This window comes from Artemia sp. Qi Xiang Cuo, chromosome 1, assembly GCF_049724085.1.
Source record: "Artemia sp. Qi Xiang Cuo chromosome 1, ASM4972408v1, whole genome shotgun sequence".
Lineage (NCBI taxonomy): Eukaryota > Metazoa > Arthropoda > Branchiopoda > Anostraca > Artemiidae > Artemia > Artemia sp. Qi Xiang Cuo.
This window is the reverse complement of record NC_142794.1, coordinates 28,076,232-28,095,562: the sequence shown is the minus strand read 5'-3', so window position 1 is coordinate 28,095,562 and position 19,331 is coordinate 28,076,232. Positions and strand designations below refer to the sequence as shown.

At 33.6% G+C, this 19,331-nt stretch overlaps 1 protein-coding gene across 1 annotated transcript in view; it reads left to right on the top strand.

Annotated features, from left to right (window-relative positions):
* The window catches only part of LOC148956173 (coiled-coil domain-containing protein AGAP005037), a 398,884-nt gene that overhangs the window by 357,314 nt on the left and 22,239 nt on the right, over positions 1 to 19,331 (top strand). The gene's annotated exons all lie outside the window — the stretch shown is intronic.

Sequence of the window (19,331 nt, the reverse complement as noted above, 5' to 3'; positions counted from 1 at the left end):
GATTTTTTGGGAAAAAAAATTAACCTAACATCCCGTTGGGGCGAGGACAAAAAAAGACAAGCTTTATTGCTCTGGGTTTAAATCGTTTTGAAGTAAAATGAACTTTTCACATTTTTTTCACTTTTTTTCTGGATATTAATGATCAATTTCCTTTTTTTAACACTATTCATAATAGTGATGATTTATTAAGTTTTGAATCCAACGAAAGTTATAACGAATTATATATTAACGAAATAGGTAACAAAAATTAGATAATGACGAAAAAATAGGCTCTTTTATACCGAATTAAAAACTCTTATTATAATATTAAGCTTGCTATGTAAGTGTAAGATTTAGTTTAACAATTAACAATAGTTAGTCACTTAAAGTCTTTAAATATTTTTTTTTATTTTTTTTATTGTTTAAAGTCTTAAAAGTCTTAAAAGCTCTTTTTTTTATTTTACTTTTGATCCATTTTGGTTAACCAATGGCAGTAGCATGTACTTGCTTATCCTTCCATGTCGAAGGATCATTTTTAAGCCAGGGTCCACAGCAGTTTCAATTCACAGAAATGTAGGGGTAAACTAGTGGAGGGGGTAATTTTTTGGTTTTTCGATGTTTTCAATGAATATACCAGTAAGCTATACTTCAAAGCTATACTTGTTCTGGGTACCCGGCTGACTGACCGTATTTCAAACAATAGGCTATACGAAAAATGTGGTTCAATACCGCTCTCTAGGGCTATAATGAAAGAAAGGTTGAGGTGGCTAGGGCACGTTGTGCGGATGAAGGATGACAGATTTCCGAAGATTATTCTTTTCGGCCAATCGTCTAGGGCTAAACGGAAAGCAGGTTGTCCCCGTCTGGGGTGGGAGGACGTCTTAAAAAAAGATTTAAAGGAAATGAAAACTTCGTGGGCGGGTGTAAAAAGGGAGGCTTTGAATAGATTGGGGTGGAGGAGGAGCATGCGTAGCTGTGTTGGCCTCAGGCAGCTGGGTGCTGCAGTGAGTTATTAGTAGTAGTAGTAGTAGTAGTAGTAGTATACTTCAACGACAGTACCAAAAGAAGTAAGTTTCAAAACCTAGGGGGAAAATGCCCCCTTGCTCTCTCCTACTTTACCCTGATCGGAAACGACTGAGGTTTCGTTCTTTTCAAGTTGGATCTATCTTTTGGGTATTCTTCAGTATTTTTATATTTTTTTTTCTATTAGAGTTTAAAAAAAAGGCATTTTGAACATTAATGAATGGCAAGAATCAGATACTAGAAATGGAATATTTTATAAGAAATTTGAAGATTGCCGATAAATTAGCAAAGACTGATTGGGACTAGTCTTATAAAACTAAAAAACAGAAAAGCAAAAGTATGACTTAATGCACTTTTTGAGACAAAATAAAACTTAATAAATAGTAAACGAAACTCTAAAAAATGAAATTTTGATACCAATAGATTCATCAAAAGAATCAGATTTTTATGCTGATTTCAATATGTAAGTTTCATCAAGTTTAGTCTTACCCATCAAAAGTTACATGCCTGAGAAAATTTGCCCAATTTTTGAACAAAGTGGGAAACAACCCCTATGAGTCATAGAACTTTAATGAAACTCACGCCACCAGATTCAGCGCATCAGAGAACTCTACTTTAGAACTTTCAAGTTCCTATCTGAAAAAATACGGAATTTTATATTTTTTGCAAGAAGAAAGATCACGGATGCGTGTTTTTTGTTTGTTTGTTTTTTTCCTCAGGGGTGATCGTATCGATTCAGTAGTCCTAGAATATCATGAGAGGGCTCATTCGAACGGAAATTAAAAGTTTTAGTGCCCTTTTTAAGTGACTAAAATAATTGGAGGGCAATTTGGTCCCCTCCCTCTCTCATTTTTTCCGAAGTCACCCAATCAAAATTTAGAGATAGCCATTTTGTTCAGCACAGTCGAAAATCTGACAGATATGTCTTTGAGGATGACTTAATCCCCTACAATTCTCGAGGGAAGGGCTACAAGTTAAGAACTTTGCCCATTGTTTACATATAGTATTGGTTATTCGGACGGTTATACAGATGTTTTCAGGAGGGATTTTTTTCTGGTGTGGGGGGGGGGGTCGGAATAGGGGTTACGGGGGAGGATCTTTCCATGGAGGATATTTCCTTGGAGGTAGGGACATTTCTATGAAGGGGGCGCCCGATTTCCCTGCATTATTTAAAAAACGATCAGAAAATAAATGAAAAAAACAAATTTTTTTCAACCGAAAGTAAGGAGTAACATTAAAACTTGAAACAAAGAGAAATTATTACGTATATGAGGGGAGTCACCCCCAAGTCAATATCTCACTCTTTACGCTAAAGTTTTTTTTTAGTACTTTCAGAAGAGCTATCTATTCTAATTAACCGGCCTTTGTGATTCAGGGGTTTGTGATTCAAACATAATTCGGACTTTAGTGTAAAGGGCGAGGTATTGACTAGGGGGCGAACTCCCTAATATACGTAATAAAAACATACGAATATAGAAGTTCGTTACGTAAGTTAATTCGTAAGTTACGTCAGAACAAAATTCCAAGAAAGCCATTTAGCCAAAAAAGTAAAATTAATATGCAAATTTTGTTTTAATTCTTCACATACGTTGAGCCAAAATCAAAGCTACATTAACTAAAAACGTTCAGAAATTAAATGAAAAAAAAGTTTTTTTAAACCGAAAGTAAGGAGCGACATTAAAACTTAAAACGAACAGAAATTATTCCGTATATGAAAGGGACTGTCTGAGAAGCAGTAGTTGTTGAAAAGCAGTAAGTATTCAAGGAAAATTGGATAATAAATGATTCTTAGAACAAAAGTTTCTTTATATTAGGAATTTGATTCTAAAATAGAGCTAAAACGAAATGTGCGGGTATTTTAATCTACTATGGCATCGGGATGCGATATCCAAAAGCTCTTTTCTCAAGTCAAAATAGTTTCCAGTTGTTTTAATTTTTTATCCCATATGACACAAAATGAACTATTGTTGTATTCAGAGGGTCCAAATAGTCAACTATCCCTGACCAAATGGATACCCCGCCTACCCGTTAGTAGATACCTATCATGAGGTCAGACGGGGACTCCATATATGGGCATAGAGTCCCTAGGGAGAACACCCATGCTGTCAGTTTGACGGGGACTCCATATATGGGCATAGAGTCCCTAGGGAAAACACCTGTGCTGTCAGTCCCGATCCCACACCATATATGGGCATGGAATCCCCAGGGAGAACACGTTTCCGAGAAATTGGTGATCTTCCAGGAGAATTGTTTCCGGGTGAAGTTTATTAATGTCTTTGGTGTTCGTCCAGTAGAATTGTTTCTGGGCGAACTTTATTAATGTCTTTGGTGTTCGTCCAAGAGAATTGTTTCTGGGCGAAGTTTATTAATGTCTTTGGTGTTCGTCCAAGAGAATTGTTTCCGGGTGAAGTTTATTAATGTCTGACGGATGATGTCAAGGTTGATTGATTTGTCACGAAAGGGGAATTATCTCCGGGCGAATGTTTTGATCTTAGAGATGAAGAGATTAACGCGGGAAAGGGTTTCATAGGAATTTCAAATGTGACAGCACAGGGATGTCAAAACAAAAGGAACACGCTGAAATTACGTTTAGGGATTATTTGGGCGAAATAGTTTTTAGACATTTTAGGGAATTATTTGGGAGAAACAGTTAGAGACAATTTTAAAAGATGATTTTAGAAGAGGATTTAGAAGAGGATTTGAGGGTGAAACTCTGTGGTCGTTATAATACACAAGTTCCATTTGAACAGTGTCGTGAGGTCCCCTACTCCAACCCCAAAGGGCTCCGATACCCCAACCCCCACCCCGAAGGAAACCTCCCGTCCCCAAAGGTCTCCCGGGGCCCCCAAAGGATCACCCGGCGCCCCAAGGGCCCCCCAGACCTCCCAAGGCCCCCCGGGCCCCCAAAGAGCCCCCTCCCCATTTTTTAATACTTTTTTTTGCGCACTTGAGACACAGAAGGGCCCCCACATTTCAAAAGTCTTTATTATATCTTTTCAGAACAAGTTCCTTTCTTAATGTCATTCCTAAATCCATTTTACAAGTTGAAGTACCCATCCTTTTCACCCACAACTTTACTTTACAGCATTTTGAATGCCCCAACACCAAGCAGTACTTTTCAAAAGGTATTTCAGAACAAGTTCAGTTCTTAATGTCCCTCCTAAACCCATTTTACAAGTTGAAGTACCCACACTTTTCTCCATAACTATACTTTATGACTTTTTGCACACCCCAATATCAAGCAATACTTTTCAAAGGCATTTCAGAGCAAGTTCCTTTCTTAATGTTCCCTCCTAAACCCATTTTACAACTTGAAAGCATCCATCCTTTTCACCCACAACATTACTTTATAGCTTTTTGGATACCTCAACACCAAGCAATACTTTTCAAAAGGCATTTCAGAGCAACTTCTTTTCATAATGTCCCTCCTAAACCCATTCTACAACTTGAAGCATCCATCCTTTTCACCCACAACTTTACTATACAGCTCTTTAGATACCTCAACACCAAGCAATACTTTTCAAAAGGCATTTCAGAGCAATTTCTTTTCTTAATATCCTTCTTAAACCAATTTTACAAATTCTACATTTTTCCTTAGTAGATAGAAAAAGCTTTATCATAGTTGTGAATATTTTTTCGAAAGATAAGCAGTTCTATTTCAATTTTAAATTTTCTCAATGAAGTGAAGAAAAGTTCAAGTTCTCTTCGGAATTTAACCAAAGAACACACTTCAATTCTAATTTGTCCAGAGAAAATAAAAATCTTCCACTTCAGTTTTAAGTTCCCCAAAGACATAAAGAAATTTATAGTTCTATTCTAAATTTTTTCGTAGAAGATAGAAAAAGCTATATCATAGTTGTGAATTTTTTAATTTTTAATTTTCTCAACGAAGTGAAGAAAAGTTCAAGTTCTATTCTTAATTTTCCCAATGAAAAAGAAATCAGTTATTGATCATTTCTATTTTTCCAAATAATTTAAAAATTTTTCACTTAAGTTCAGACCTGTCTCGAAGAGATGAAAAATTTAAAATACTGTTCCAAATTTTTCACAGAAGATAAAAAAGTTCAAGTTCTCTTTTGAATTTCACCAAAGAATCCAATTCAATTCTAATTTCTCCAGAGAAAATAAAAATCTTCCACTTCAGTTCTTTATTTCACAAAGAAATAAAGAAATTTAAAGTTCAATTCTAAATTTTTCGGTGGAAGATATAAAAATTAATACCATAATTTTGAATATTTTCAAGGAAGATAAAAAGTTGTAGTTCAATTTAAAATTTTCTCAACGAAGTGAAAAAAGGTTCAATTTCTCTTCTGAATTTTACCAAAGAACACAATTCAATTCTAATTTCTCCAGAGAAAACAAAAATCTTCCACCTCAGTTCTTTATTTCACAACGACATAAAGAAATTTAAAGTTCAATTCTAAATTTTTCGGTGGAAGATAGAAAAAGTAATACCATACTTGTGAATATTTTCACAGAAGATAAAAAGTTCTAGTTAAATTTTCAATTTTCTCAAAGAAGTCAAGGAAAGTTCAAGTTCTATTCTGAATTTTCTCAATGAAAAAGAAATTAGTTATTGATCATTTCTATTTTTCCAAATAATATAAAAATTTTCCACTTCAGTTCAGATCTATCTCAAAGAGATGAAAAATTTTAATTACTCTTCTAAATTTTTCATGGAAGATAAAAAAGTTCAAGTTCTCTTCTGAATTTTACCAAAGAACACAATTCAATTCTAATTTCTCCAGAGAAAACAAAAATCTTCCACTTCAGTTCTCTATTTCACTAAGACATAAAGAAATTTTAAGTTCAATTCTAAATTTTTTGGTGGAAGATAAAAAAAGTAAGAGCATACTTAAGAGTATTCTCACTGTAGATAATAAGTCCTAGTACAATTTTTTAATTTTCTCAACGAAGTGAAGAAGAGTTCAAGTTCTATTCTGAATTTTCTCTATTAAAAAGAAATTAGTTATTGATCATTTCTATTTTTCCAAATAATATAAAAATTTTCCACTTCGGTTCAGATCTGTCTCAAAGGGATGAAAAAATTTTTAAAACTGTTCCAAATTTTTCATAGAAGATAGAAAAGTTCAAGTTCTCTTCTGAATTTTACCAAAGAACAAACTTCAATTCTAATTTCTCCAGAGAAAATAAAAATCTTCCACTTCAGTTTTAAGTTCCCCAAAGACATAAAGAAATTTAAAGTTTTATTCTAAATTTTTCCGTAGTAGATAGAAAAAGCTATACCATAGTTCTAAATATTTTCCCTGAAGATAAAAAGTTCTAGTTCAATTTTTAATTTTCTCAACGAACTGAAGAAAAGTTCAAGTTCTCTTCTGAATTTTCTCTATGAAAAAGAAATAAGTTATTGATCATTTCTATTTTTCCAAAATAATATAAAAATTTTCCACTTCAGTTCAGATCTGTCTCAAAGGGATGAAAAATTTTTTTAAACTGTTCCAAATAATTCATAGAAGATAGACAAGTTCAAGTTCTCTTCTGAATTTTACCAAAGAACAAACTTCAATTCTAATTTCTCCAGAGAAAATAAAAATCTTCCACTTCAGTTCTTTATTTCACAAAGTCATAAAGAAATTTAAAGTTCTATTCTAAATTTTTCGGTGGAAGATAGAGAAAGTAATATCATAGTTGTGAATATGTTCCCGGAAGATAAAAAGTTCTACTTCAATTTTAAATTTTCTCAACGAAGTGAAGAAAAGTTCAAGTTCTCTTCTGAATTTTCTCTATGTAAAAGAAATAAATTATTGATTAACTCTATTTTTCTAGGGAAAATAAAAATTTTCCACTTCAGTTCTATATTTCACAAAGACATAAAGAAATTTAAAGTTCTATTCTAAATTTTTAGATGAAAGATAGAAAAAGTAATACTATGATTGTGATTATTTTCCATGAAGGTCAAAAGTTTCATTTTATTTATAATTTTTCTTAAATTCAGTTCCGATTTTTCTCAAAGAGATGAAAAATTTAAAGTTCTGTTCCAAATTTTTCATAGAAGATAGAGAAAGTTATACATTGATTGTGAATATTCGACATGAAGATAAGGAGCTCCACTTTAATTCTGAGTTTTCTCGAAGAAGTGCAAAATGTTCAAGTTCTCTTCTAAATTTTCTTAAAGAAGAGAAAAAAGTTAGCTCAATTCTTAATTTTACCAATGAAAATGAAAAAACATTCCACTTTAGTTCTTAATTTCTCAAAGACATAAAAATTTAATGTTCTGTTCCAAATTTTTCATAGAAAATAGAAAAAGTTATACATTGATTGTGAATATTCGACATGAAGATAAGGAGCTCCACTTTAATTCTGAGTTTTATCGAAGAAGTGCAAAATGTTCACGTTCTCTTCTGAATTTTCTTAAAGAAGAGAAAAAAGTTAGCTCAATTTGAATTTTACCAATGAAAATGAAAAAAAGTTTCCACTTCAGTTCTTAATTTCTCGAAGACATAAAAAATTTAAATTTCAGTTCTAAATTTTTCCGTAGAAGATAGGAAAAGTTATACTATGATTGTGATTATTTTCCAGTGAAGATAAAAAGTTTCACTTTAATTCTAAATTTTCTTAAATTCAGTTCTGATTTTTCTCAAAGAGATGAAAAAATTTAAAGTTCTGTTCCAAATTTTTCATAGAAGATAGAAAAAGTTATATATTGATCGTGAATATTCACCATGAAGATAAAGTTCCACTTTAATTCTAAATTTTCTCAATGAAGTGCAAAATGTTCAAGTTCTCTTCTAATTTTTCCAAGAAAATAAATAGGTTCCACGTCAGTTCTGGTTTTTTTCTCAAAGAGATGAAAAATTTAAAGTTCTGTTTTAATTTTAAATTAAATTTTAGCTCCTTTGTCTTATGGATTTACCCCTCAAATTTTTAAATTAGAAAATGAGTGACTCGTTCTATTATTAAAGAAAATCGTTCAAACTCGTTCATCTAACCTCCAAAACAATAGTTTAGATTAGATTAAGTATAAATAAATATTAATAAATTAATAGAAACATTTCAACATGTTTAAGTTAGGTTAGGTTAACTTATCATGAGCGCTCATGATAAGTTAACCTAACCTTTTCCGGCGAGTTTGGTTAGGTTAGGTTAGGCTAAATTAAGTTAGGTTAGATTAGGTTAGGTTAAGTGAGGTTAGGTTAGCCTACGTATGCTTCACTTAGGTTAGGTTAGGTGAGAGACAGGCAAAAAGTTGGGTGTATGATTAGGTTAGGCTAGATTAAGTTAGGTTAGGTTAAGTTAGGTTAGGCTAGGTTAGCCTACGTACGCGCGCGTACGTTCGTTCAGAATAGAACTTGAACTTTTCTTCACTTCGTTGAGAAAATTAAAGATTGAGCTAGAACTTTTTATCTTCCGGGAAAATATTCACAAGTATGGTATAGCTTTTTCTATTTACTACGGAAAAAGTTTAGAAGTTAACTTTAAATTCCTTAGTGTGTTTGGGGAGCTTAAAACTGAAGTGGAAGATATTTATTTTCTCTGGAGGAATTAGAATTGAAGTGTGTTCCTTGGTAAAATTCAGAAGAAACCTCGAACTTTTCTTCACTTCGTTGAGAAAATTTAAATTTAACTAGAACTTTTTATCTTCCGGAAAAATATTCACAAGTATAGTATTACTTTTTCTATCTTCCACCGAAAAATTTAGAATTGAACTTTAAATTTCTTTATGTCCTTGTGAAATAGAGAACTGAAGTGGAAAATTTTTGTTTTCTCTGGAGAAATTAGAATTGGATTGTGTTCTTTGGTAAAATTCAGAAGAGAACTTGAACTTTTTTATCTTCTGTGAAAAATTTGGAACAGTATTTTAAATTTTTAATCTCTTCGAGACGGATCTGAGCTAAAGTGGAAAATTTTTATATTATTTGGAAAAATAGAAATGATCAATAACTAATTTCTTTTTCATTGAAAAAATTCAGAATAGAACTTGAACTTTTCTTCACTTCGTTGAGAAAATTATAAATTGAACTAGAACTTTTTATCTTCCGGGAAAATATTCACAACTATGGTATAGCTTTTTCTATCTACTACGGAAAAATTTAGGATAGAACTTTAAATTTCTGTATGTCTTTGGTGAACTTAAAACTGAAGTGGAAGATTTTTATTTTCTCTGGAGAAATTAGAATTGAATTGTGTTCTTTGGTAAAATTCAGAAGAGAACTTGAAATTTTCTATCTTCTATGAAAAATTTGGAACAGTATTTAAAATTTTTTCATCCCTTTGAGACAAATCTGAACCGAAGAGGAAAATTTTTATATTATTTGGAAAAATAGAATTGATTAATAACTAATTTCTTTTTCATTGAGAAAATTCAGAAGAGAACTTGAACTTTTCTTCACTTCATTTGGAAAATTTAAAATTGAAAGAGAACTGCTTATCTTTCGAGAAAATATTCACAACTATGATATAGCTTTTTCTATCTACTACGGAAAAATTTAGAATAGAACTTTAAATTTCTTTATGTCTTTGGGGAACTTAAAACTGAAGTGGAAGATTTTTATTTTCTCTGGAGAAATTAGAATTAAAGTGTGTTCTTTGGTAAAATTCAGAAAAGAACTTGAACTTTTCTTCACTTCATTGAGAAAACTTAAAATTGAAATAGAACTGCTTATCTTTCGAAAAAGTACTCACAACTATGATATAGGTTTTTCTATCTACTAAGGAAAAATTTAGAATTTGTAAAATTGGTTTAAGAAGGATATTAAGAAAAGAAATTGCTCTGAAATGCCTTTTGAAAAGTATTGCTTGGTGTTGAGGTATCCAAAGAGCTGTAAAGTAAAGTTGTGGGTGAAAAGGATGGGTACTTCAACTTGTAAAATGGGTTTAGGAGGGACATTATGAAAAGAACTTGCTTTGAAATGCCTTTTGAAAAGTATTGCTTGGTGTTGAGGTATCCAAAAAGCTATAAAGTAATGTTGTGGGTGAAAAGGATGGATGCTTTCAAGTTGTAAAATGGGTTTAGGAGGGAACATTAAGAAAGGAACTTGCTCTGAAATGCCTTTGAAAAGTATTGCTTGATATTGGGGTGTGCAAAAAGTCATAAAGTATAGTTATGGGGAAAAAAATGGACCTCACGACACTGTTCAAATGGAACTTGTGTATTATAACGACCACAGAGTTTCACCCTCAAATCCTCTTCTAAATCCTCTTCTAAAATCATCTTTTAAAATGTCTCTAACTGTTTCGCCCAAAGAATTCCCTAAAATGTCTAAAAACTATTTCGCCCAAATAATCCCTAAACGTAATTTCAGCGTATTCCTTTTGTTTTGACATCCCTGCCCTGTCACATTTTGAAATTCCTATGAAACCCTTTCCCGCGTTAATCTCTTCATCTCTAAGATCAAAACATTCGCCCGGAGATGATTCCTCTTTCGTGACAAATCAATCAACCTTGACATCATCTGTCAGACATTAATAAACTTCACCCGGAAACAATTATCTTGGACGAACACCAAAGACATTAATAAACTTCGCCCAGAAAAAATTCTCTTGGACGAACACCAAAGACATTAATAAACTTCGCCCAGAAACAATTCTCCTGGACGAACACCAAAGACATTACTAAACTTCGCCCGGAAACAATTCTCCTGGACGATCACCAATTTCTCGGAAGCGTGTTTTCCCTGGGTATTCCATGCCCATTTTTGGTGTGGGATCGGGACTGAGAGCACAGGTGTTCTCCCTAGGGACTCTATGCCCATATATGGAGTCCCCGTGGAACTGACAGCACGGGTGTTCTCCCTAGGGACTCTATGCCCATATATGGAGTCCCCGTGGGACCTCATGATAGGTATCTACTCCCGTTAACACGTCACGTAGTTTCACCAAAATCCTGGGGGGCAGAGGAATAAAGATGGAGCCAATTTTTCCAAGTCAAGTGAAAATGACCGTGAAAAATGAAAAATGAGCCATATAGTACCGTAAATGCAAAGATATGCCAAAGAAAACTGATCTGTTTCTGTGGATGCTTGAGTTACGTTGGACTATCTTAGTTTTGAAAAATATTTTTGAAGACGCTAAATTTCTCCTAGGGGGTGGGGGGGGGATAAACTGTGGTTTTGAGGTACAACTGTCCCCTCCTTCTCCTTAGAAAATGACGCCCCTGCCCTTAACTAGTCCTAGACACACTTTAAAACTTAAGGATATCAAGTCTAAGAAGCAAAGATAGTGTTTATGACAATACTTGTTTATGAGAAGTTCAAAATTCTCTGCGAAATTGTTTCAGAAAATTTGCAATAATAATGACATAAGTTTTACTACATTTTATTACGTTCACATCTAAAATACTTTTAATATCTTTCAGTTTTTTAAAATCCTTATATATTTCACATCTGACAAAATTTTATAATTAATTGAATTTTTTATCTGCAACACCTTAAATTTACCAATGATAATTTACCTCTTGGACTGTATGCGACAAAATTGCATATTTTTTTTAGGGCAAGCTTAAGAAAGTTCCGAAGCAAAACTACACCTAATGTCCCATTTGAAAAAAAAAACTTTTTTTTTAAATCTGGCTTACCACCCAAAAATCGTATTTGTCTTTATTAAATTTCCTCTCTGCACTCAATTATCGTTGAGCTAGCGAACTTCCAGCCTACACTGTTAAGAAGTCTAGGATAGACTTTAAAATGCAGGAACATGATACCACACTCAGTGATTAGGGCTAAAAAACGAGTCTCGTGAAATTTCTCACCAGTTTTTGGCTGGTTGGAATATAAATTTTCAATCTGTGAAAGTTGAAAAATATCCGTAAACTGAACGAAAAATGAAATTAGAGATACAGCTTTTATTTTAACAATCAACATTTTGTTCATTTTTAATGCTCTCTTCTGTTTTTGTTTGATTTTCAATGTGATCTTTAAATAGCTCCTACGACACTGTTACTTTCCCCCTTTTTATGTCAGTGAGTTAAGTATTTTAAAATCTAGTGTTAGTAGGGGAGAAAGCACTGCAGTCCCATTGCGTTCATTCACCTCTTTCTCTAAGGAATTCAACTTCCTTGAAGGTAATTTTCAGCCACAATATGGGAAGCAACTTTGGAGGTTTTTTGTCGAAAGGTACAATTGATTAAAATATCCCCCTTTAGTTTACTAGGATATGGTACCTCACTAAGTCTTTCTTTTAAAATGAAATTTAGAAAAAATATTTTTCAACTGAAAGAAAAGAGCAGCCTGAAAACTAGTTTTTTATTTATTTTCTGATCGAATTTCAACAAAGCCCAGATCTAGCCAAAATAGGATGCAGGTTACTGGCCCATAAACTCTCAATTTCTTGCTTTTATATCAATAATACTAAATTGATTGGTAGCGTTTCGCTTTTTCAGTTTTTCTGCTTAAGAATTAAAATGTTCGTGTTTGATTAGAATTTCGGACAAAACTTGAATGTTTAGTCAAAATTTTCAATGAACAGTAGTTTTGTTGAATAAGTTTTATTATAGTTTATGCTGCAAAATTATGGGTGGACAGGGAGGGGTATTATTATTCATGTGAATGGAAACTTTGCACCGCTTTTGATTTTCTGTGTGGCTGGAGCCGTCGTGACCTGTATGATAGGGGGTCTCTATGTTTACAGACATTGCATACACATATGTAAATACATCGAATAATTTTATATAAATAGAAAACGAGAAATATTACCATTTAAAACTGCTGAAAACAAAGCTCCTGGTAGCACTGCTACCCCCACCCACTACCCCCATGAAACTTCACTGTGAGATTCCTAATGCCCCACTTCACCTTTTCCGCCTCTGTGCAGGAAAGTATAAGACTGTAATATTTTATACTATACAGAAAAAGACTGTTACAATAGTAGGGGCATTATTACCTCCCCCCCCCCAGCACCAATAATAAGGACGGGGACTTAAAATATTGCCGGGAATTAAGAGGGATTAAATATCAATTTCTACGTCCCACCTCTTCCATAACTCAGTGTATATTTATCTGGAGGCTGATTGACAGTTAGAAAATAGGGCATTAATCTTTGAAGCCCCCCCCCCGCTTACAAAATAACCCACCGGTCCTCTTTTATGATAGCTGATGTGTACTTACACGTCACTCTATATAATCTTAAATAAAATATGATGCAAACAGTTTAGTTAAATGGAGCTTTAAAACAAATGTCAGAACCATTTTTCTCCAACAAAATGAGACGTGTCAGCCTACATCAACCTTATTCAGGTTAGTCTAAATGAAGGAATATGCGAAAATAATCCTTAGGCTACACCCCCCCCCCCCCCTCTTCCCCTATCTATATTTATCTGAAGGCTCGTGGAAAGTTAGACAGTTTGGGCACTAAAATGCTGTCTTTTACGCACCCGCACCCACCCCGCCTAAACAATGACCCACCGCCCGTCCTTCATAATAGTTTATGCGCAATTATTTATCACTAAACATAATTTCATGAAAAATCATGTGTATCAACTCAGTTAAATTAAGATAAACGTCCATTTTACCTATTTATCTTGTACTGACAACATGACTCTTCACGGACGAATGCGCCATCGAGCGGCAATACTTCTTCTCTAACTGGGTAACTGGGTAACTAACTGGGTAACTAACCTAACTGGGTAACTTAATATACAGTTTCTTTGTGCTTTTCAATCAATTGGCTGTATGATAACTTTCAATCGAAAGTAACTTGGTCCTTTTTGCGGCAAAATCATAGTTTTTGCCACAAAATGGCAGTAAATTCTACTTTCCTGTGGTCCAACCTTTTAGTCCCTTTAAAAGGGCACTAGAACTTTTGATTTCAGCTTCAATGAGCAATCTCCTGATCGTTAGAGCCACCGGCTCAACACTATCAACCCTGAAAAAAATCTAATAAACACGCATCTGTGATTTTTTTTTTTCTGGCGAAAAATGCGAAATTAGGCATTTCTGTAGATAGGAGCTTGAAACCTAAACGAAAGGGTTCTCTGATAGGCTGAATCTAATAGTGCGATTTTCATTAAGATCTCTTGACTTTTTGGGGGGGGGATACCTCCCTTTTTCAAATATCAGTCAAATATTTTCAGGCTTGTAGCCTTTGATAGGCAAGATTAAACTTAGGAATTTTATTTATTTTGAATCAGCATAAATTGCCAATTTTTATGCATTAATTATTATCAAAAGTTCATCTTTTTAAAGTTTTGGTTATAATTAGTCCGAGTGGCTCTTTATTTACAGTTCGTTACGACGAATTGTTTGATATTTACTTTAAAAGCAGGAAGAAAAGGAGCTGTTACCTCCGATATCCGATATCCGATATCCGATATCCGATATAGCTGTATTTGCAGATAGATAAAAATCACACGTGACTAGAGTTAAGATTTAAAACATGTTTTTTTTTAATTAGAAAAAACTGAAATTGTAAAAACAGTTTTCTATCTGTCAGATAAAGCAGGCAAAATATAAAAGGACGTAGTATTAGTTGGAAAGAAACTTGTGTTGACACATTATTTTCGAATCAGTTTCTATGCATTTAAAGTGTATGCTCAATAATTCAATCGTAGTGTTAGAACTAAGGAAAAACGCAGATAATTCGTTTGGTTTTACTTTTTGATAGACAGGTGGGACTATCGTGTAACCGAAACATTAGCTTGAGACAAAGTAACGTGGTCCCAAGACCTTGATTCACCTTTCTGTCCAGGGAATTGAAGCTTCCTTGAAACAAAATTTTAAACCATCATGGGCAAAGTAGCTTTGCTTCTTCTTTGTTAAAATCTTCAATTATTGAAATGTTTTGCTTACTTTGTGAGTTTAACAGTTGTCCTACTTTTGAATATTTATTTTAAATACAGGAATAAAAAACATTGCAACTACGATATATCAAACAGTTCTTGGTAACGAACTGTATGTAAAGAGTGACTCGGCCCGATAGTAACCGAAACTCTAAAAAACTGAATTCTTTGAATAATAGATACATCAAAAGAATTGCTTTTTTATGTTGATTCCAAATATATAAGATTCACAAAATTTAATATTACCAATCAAAAGTTATGAGCGTGAGAAAACTTACCTGATTTTTAAAATAGGCGGGAAATATAACCCAAAAATCAAGGAATCTTATGAAAATTGCACCGGCATATTGAGTGTATAAGAGAACCCAATTGTAAAGTTTTCAGGCTCCCATCTTTAAAAATGTGGGATTTTGAATTTTTTTTTTGCCAGAAGAAAGATCACGGATGCGTGTTTATTTTTTTTTCACAGAGTTTATCATATTGAACCAATGGTCCTCGAAGATTGGGAGTGGGCTCATTGGAACGAAAATTAAAATTTCTAGTGACCTTTATAAGTGACCAAAAGATTAAAGGGCAACTAGCCCTCCCTCCCATGTTCCCAAGCTTTTCCCTAAGATCGTCCGATCAAAATTTTGGGATAGCGATTTTGTTCAGTATGAATGAATGAACTTTATTTACCACTAACAAAACATAATGTCATTAGCGGAATAATAAAAGGAAACTGCTGATTCTACTACTACAATTCACCGCAGCAACAAGCCACCTGAGGCCAACACAGCTACGCACGCTCGTCCTCCATCCCAATTTATTCAAAGCCCCCCTTTTTACAGCCTCCCATGAAGATCCCATTTCCTGTCAATCTTTCTTTATGACGTCCTCCCACCCCAGACGAGGACCACGTGATTTCCGTTTAGCCCTAGACTGTTTGAGACTGTTTCCGTTTAGCCTTAATCTGTCATCCTTCATCCGCACAACGTGCCCTAGCCACCTCAATCTTTCTTTCATTATAGCCCTAGAAAGTGATATTTAACAACATTTTTCGTACAGCCTACTGTTTGAAATACGGTCAGTCAGCCGGGTACCCACAACAATTTGTAAGCAAATTCTCTGGAAAACATCTAGCAAATCTTCATCCAATTTTCGGAGTGCTCATGCTTCAGAGCCATATCAGTGAGGACTACTGTCCTCACTGAAGCTTCTAATATTCTAATCTTGGTTTGCAGACTTATGTTCCTATTCTTCCAAACCTTTTTTAACTGGGAAAAAACACCCTGAGCCTTGGTTATTCTATATTTAACATCTTCACTGCTCCCACCATCTTTACTAATAATACTACCAAGGTAAGTGAAGCTGCCCACCTGATCAATCTTTTCATTACCCAACGTCACTTTTTCAGCTTCACTTATTCCTAGCCTCAGTGACTTAGTCTTCTTAACATTAATTTTCAAACCTATTCTAGAACCTTGAACTCACAAAACCTCTAAAAGTTCATTCATTTTGCTCACACTTTCATCTAGGATGCTTCAGTCATCAGCATAATCTAAGTCCAGGACCAAATAAGAAATGCACAAACACATACAAGCAGAACAGCAAATGGACACTAATATTGCAAAGCACCACACAGTTCATTTTCCTTTAAACTCATATAAAACTTCTCTAGTCTTTTCTGAATAGGTAAGGGTCATGCATGTTATATTGAGACCTATTTTCTCATATGAGTTTTTTAACGTGAAAAAACTGTCTTCGAAACGACTTAAATAAAAAATACCGTCGGCATATTAAATAAAAAGAGATCTTGACCAAGATACAGAAAGGCTCAATAAACATGTCTTTGAGGATGAAATGACCCCCCACAGCCCCCAGAGGGAGGGCCAGAAGCTATGAAATTTGCGTATAGTAATTATTATTTAAAAGTATATAGACATTCCGAGAGGTGGTTGGGGCCTGGGGATGAATTTTCTGCCGGGAGAATTTCTCAATGGGATGGAAGTTCCCGGAGCGAACTTTCCAGGGGAAATTTTACGCGGGGGAATTACACAGGGAGATATTCTCTATAAGGAAGTTTGCCAAGGGATAAAATTTCCATTGGAGGGGGGGGGGGGATTTCCGGGAATAATTTTCAGCACGGGGATTTTATGATGACCTGAAAAATAAACAGAAATTAAATAAGAACAGAAATTATTCCGTGTATTGAGGGCTGCCCCCTTCTCAGTACCCCTGCTCTTTACTTTAAATTACAAACTTTTGTCCCAATTCCTTAAGAAAAACTCCTGAAACACAAGGGCCATTTAAGTAGAATATGAACTTTCTTAAAAAATGCTAAAGAAAGTCAGCGTGAAGAGGAGGGGCACCCCCCTAATATACGGAATAATTTCTTCTTTTTCATGTTGCTCGTTACTTTTAATAAAAAAACTGTTTTTTTATTTAATCAGATATGAATGGGCTAAATTCTAGTCACACTTGTGATGAAAATGGAAATTACTCACGACACCAACGCCAATTACGTATACCGTTCGTAATCTGTTGAATTGAATATAGTTTATCCTTCAAGCATAAGATTTATTCAGCTAGATTTGACTGTAACTGGAGAAAATATTTAAGGTATCATTATTTTAACTACACACGTAGAAAGCAATTTTCCTGTCTGTAAAATGGTTCAGGCAAAAGATAAAAAGACACAGTTTTAGAAAGCGATAGTTGGGAGCAAATTAATGCTTATATAGGCTTATAGCCATTTTAATTGTCTACTCATGTTAAACACGCATGATATTAAAGTAAATGAAAAACATAATATTAATAATATTTTGCATTTTTAAAAACATATGTGACTGAAGTGCAGCCTGGACATTAGTTTGAGACAAAATAGAGTGGTCCCAAGAGATGCACTGAACTTTCATGGTTGCAATGATTACTGCAACCTAGTAAAGGATTAACCACGGCATATAGTAACCAAAATTTAAAAACATTTTAAAAAATAGTGTCGAGTGAGAAAAAGCTTCCATTAAAAGCTGATTCAGGAATGTTAACCGTGATTTCAATTAATCTTAGGGGTAAAAACTTTTTGGTAACACAAATTTATATGATTTTCGAAAAACAGCCTGAAAAACCTCAAAAATAATGTCAGATTGAAATGGAAAATGCAGCATTAGAATCGTCATTTTTCAAAACATAAACAGCGAAGTTATTGCCACCTTTCATTATAAACCAATAAAATCGCTTTTTTGCATAGGTAGCTCTGCTTAGATAGGTAATCACTTTTTTCTGTCATCACTAGCGGGAAAATGGAACAAATTAGAAAGCTGTTTAAGGGCTCGTTTGAAAGGAACTTGTAATATCTAGTGCCTTTTGTAAGTAACAAAAGAAAATATTCTTATAAAATGCAATTTTTGAAAAAAAAATACATCTTCATAAACAAGATAATGTCATATTGGCTTTGATGTCGTATTTCAGTGACTCAGGTGCCTGATTTTCTGGGGTTCGTTCTGTAATAAATCGTGCTAAGGCTTTTTCTTGTTGGTCATCTATGACGTAGTTATTGCCTAAGGATAAAATTAATTTAAAAAAACATAATAAAACTGGAGAAGAAGCCATAGCCAGTGCTTTTATTTTTCTTAGTAACTGAAAATTTCTTGAGGATAATTTTCAACTATAATGGGTAAAATAACTTTTAACTAATAATAACTAATAACTTTTAATAAAAATAACTAAAATAACTTATATGTCTTTTTTCTAAACTGTAATTGATTGAACACTCTACTCCTATTTAAAGGGCTAGCGTACCTTATACATCTTTCTTTTGGATATTTAGTTTCAAAGCAGGGGGCTGCAATTTATAAACATCGGTTAAAAGAAAATGCGGCAGAAGTCATTGTGATTTGCACTAAAAACATTAATTATATTACATTACATTAATTGAATTCATTAATTACAATTCCAAAAGTTTTCACTGGTATTTATAGAAGAATATACTTATGGGGCTCACATAGAAGATTTTTCGCATAAAAAAACCTTCTATTTATTGCGTTGATTTTTATTATTTTTACTCTGCTTTTTCATGCACCTCAACAATTCTTCGCCTTGGTTCCGTATTTAGCCAAGTAATGTTTCTAATTACACTTTTATTGTTTTAACGGATCCAACAGTTTTAAAGGATAAAATATTCTATAGTAAAAAGAAATTCTTAACTTCACCTCTTTAAAACGAGAATACAAACATGTAAGCCTAACAAATACGGCGAAGAGGCAGGCACATGGGCTTACGGAAGGGGGGAGGGCAGCTTCCCCCATAGAATTTCAAATTTACACTAAATATGGTAGAAAAAGCAGTTGAAAAAAGGTAGATGGTTAAAAAAGCAGCTGATAAAAAGTGGATGGTTGAAAAAGCTGGAAATAAATCTGCTGGAATGACAGAATAAAAGTCAAACAAGACGCAATTATCCATAATGTTTTGGAAACATTTAACTCTAATCCAAGAAGATCTATTAATGCTGAAACTTAATGATGATTTAAGATTTTTGGTGAATACTTATTAATAAATATTTCACAGGTATGATAGAACTTGCTGGCAATGTAAGGTTTCGTGAACTGGCAATATAACT